Source organism: Montipora foliosa, chromosome 2 (genome assembly GCF_036669935.1).
Source record: "Montipora foliosa isolate CH-2021 chromosome 2, ASM3666993v2, whole genome shotgun sequence".
Classification (NCBI taxonomy): Eukaryota; Metazoa; Cnidaria; class Anthozoa; order Scleractinia; family Acroporidae; genus Montipora; species Montipora foliosa.
The window spans coordinates 15,983,082-15,986,139 of NC_090870.1; the positions used below are offsets into that span (position 1 = coordinate 15,983,082).

General features: G+C 41.2%; 1 long non-coding RNA gene across 1 annotated transcript; it reads right to left on the reverse strand.

Annotated features, from left to right (window-relative positions):
- Window positions 1–1,169: 1,169 nt before the first annotated feature.
- Window positions 1,170–2,156, reverse strand: LOC137989949 (uncharacterized). Its single transcript, XR_011121087.1, has 2 exons — window positions 1,997–2,156; window positions 1,170–1,426 (listed from the first exon to the last, which is right to left on the reverse strand). It is a non-coding gene; the product is annotated as an uncharacterized lncRNA (long non-coding RNA).
- Between the last annotated feature and the right edge of the window lie 902 nt (window positions 2,157–3,058).

Here is a 3,058-nt window from a genome sequence, read left to right on the forward strand (position 1 = left end):
CTCCCACCCACCCTACTTGCTACTATGCTGCGTTTTAAAAAGGTTTAATTTGTGTTTCACCTTGGAGGCTAGCGCTTCACAATTACGCGACGATCGCAAACAAGTAACATAAATATGAATAACGAAACAACTGTGTCCCGGTGGATTGACATCACCACCTCAAATGACTTCGCGACCCGTCAACATTTTCAGCCGGCCTTAAAGAGTCCAGTATCTTCACATACACGATTTGTCCAAGTCTCTCACTACCTGACATTTCCAACAATCAGTTCGACCTTTAAAGAAACGGCTCGTCACGACCCCTCGACATTTCCAGGCGGCTTCACCGCCTCGATTATCTTCACAAATACACGATTTTTTGTAAGTCTCTCACCACCTGACATTTCCAATAGTCAGGTCGACTTTTCAAATGACGGATCGTCACGAACTAGACGGGTCGTTACGACCCGTCAACATTTTCAGCCGGCCTCACCGCCTCCACTATCTTCACAAATACACCACTTTTTTATAAGTCCCTCACCACCTGACATTTCCAATAGTCGGGTCGACTTTTCAAATGACGGCACGTCACGAACTAGACAGGTCCTTACGACCCGTCACCATTTCATATTTACAGAAAGTTCCTCTAACCTTCTTTAAAATAGCAACTTCCTGTTACTTTACTTCCACAAACACCAACGACCCGACTTCCGCTTGACGGGTCGTCTTCACCAAAAAGTCGATCCGACTCAGTTCGTGTGTATTGGACAACCCTCCCATTTATCTTCAACGAATGCACATGTTAGCAATATTTCAGGGGCACCCAACGATAATCTTCGTTGAAATATGTGTTCCTCGGAGGCCTCTTCCTCGAACCTCTCCTCTTCCCCCTGAGGCCTCTTCCCTCTTTGAGATAGTCAAATTGTTCTAAGAATTTCGGTTCTACGTGACCTCTTCTACGTTGCCAGACAGCTACAGATTTCTTTACTAAAATGATCACCTAAAAGATTCGCAACCAGAGAAAAGTAGTCCTTTACGTTTTTTTGGCACTTAAAAGGTCACTGAGCAGTTTCGGATGAGCAATAGTTTTTTTCGGGGGAAAGTTTAGTTTCCAATTTGCATAATGTTCCTCGAATTCCTCTTTGAAGCAAGGACAAAAACATGGAATTAAACAAGGAATGCGGCAATCCTCTGCTTCCACCCTATTCAACGACACTGAAATTTTCTTTTATTTCTCGAGATCTACATTCTATACATAGTTTTGTTTGTAAGCTACATTATAAACTGCACGTTTTCTCATCCGTTACAGGTTCATGGTCAACTGATGATCGGTCTGGTGGTGTCAGTCCAAGTAATTAGTATCTTGGTTCCTCTTGTGGGTCAATTCACAGCCCAAGTTCCTTGCCACAGCGCAGACACTCCGGCGACGTTCCTCTACCACTGCTTTCTGCAAAAGCAAGCATATATATCAGCTCTATGATTCATTGAAATCGGCGGCTGAATATACAATTATATTTTTACTGCTGTTGCAGTAGCCGTTATTAAAGTCACATGTAGACAAAAAGCGATGGCCCTTTACCTTTGCAGCTCAATCTGATGGACATTTCACACATTTAGAACCATTGTCTGATGCAAAATAATACTAAAAACTATCGCTTTTGACAAAGCTCGCAAGCCAATTGACTTGCTCAACCGGTGGACATGTTATGACTGTGCGTTCACGGCGTGGAAGTTCGTAACACATTTAAACACGCTATTTTCATACTGGTCAATACAGTCAAGCAAAGTTCCCTGTTCACCGACCGTCTATCTTATGGTGAAATTATGGTGACGAAGAAGTGCACTTAGACTTGGTCAATTCAAAATGGAAGACTTTCTGAAAATGACCCATACAACTTGAAAGGTCCATGCAATAAAGAGTCTTCAACATGGTTCAATCCGCGGCCTTCATGATCAGCACTGACTGAGATAATTTCAACAGTAAAAAACTTTTAAGCAAGTGTAATTATTGTCTTACCGATTTCTTTTTTAGCCCACGGCCAGTATAGTCAAAACAATGAGCTTCGTGCATGAGAGACACGACAAAAATGGTTATGAAGAGAAGAGCAACCTTTTTTGACTTCATTCTTGAAATTTTCGTGATCCACTGGATTTACTTATTCAGCGTCTATCAAGACTCAGTCAATTTGATGCAGCTTGTAGGATTATTTATATTAAAAGGCCTTCTTGTAACGAGGGTGTCCCACTTATAATGGAAAACAATTCCTTTCTTTGCAGATGTAATTGTGCAGTAAGGATTAACTTAGTTCACGTGATAGAAACTGAAGTAAAATTACTATAGACCATTTTTACAGGGCAAACATTTCATTTGGATAGATCATTTTTTATTTGACAAAGCATAAACAATGGCTTAATAACATGGCAAGTTCAAAGTAATTTACCGTGCACAAACTTACCGCTTAAAGAGACCAATTTAGGCCTAGTTTGTACGTCGCGCTATCTCAGACGAATTTAATTCCAATTAAATTCTTCCTTCCGTCGACATTAGTTGTACCGTGGTTTTACGCGTCAAAATTAATGGGTCGAATTATGGTCGAATTTACTTCTCAGCCGGAATGCAATGCACCTGCCCATGGTCAGAGGCATAATTAATAATGTACGAAAATAAGTGATGACGCTTTACACCCAAACCGGCCTGAACAGGCCAGCCATCGTGTTTACTCTATTTAACGTCAGACGATTTTACCTGTCAATGGGAGGTATTCTTAAGACGGATAATGCGTGTTAGACGAATTTAATTTAACAGACGAATTGAACTGCCTTTAGGCGTCGCTTTATCGTCGAATAAATTTTAAAGTAGGACCTGGAATTAAATTCATCTGAATTAAATTCGACGATAGCCCGACATGTAAACTAGGCCTTAATGTTGGGAACTTAACCAGTTGAAATCTGACTACTTGAAAGTTGTGTTTCTGAAGCCTGTTGAAAGATAAGTGCTACACGGTCAACGTTTGTAAAAACGTAACACTTCGCTTCTCACGGCCTGCTCTCGTCCGACCTTGTAGCTCAGTCGGTAGAG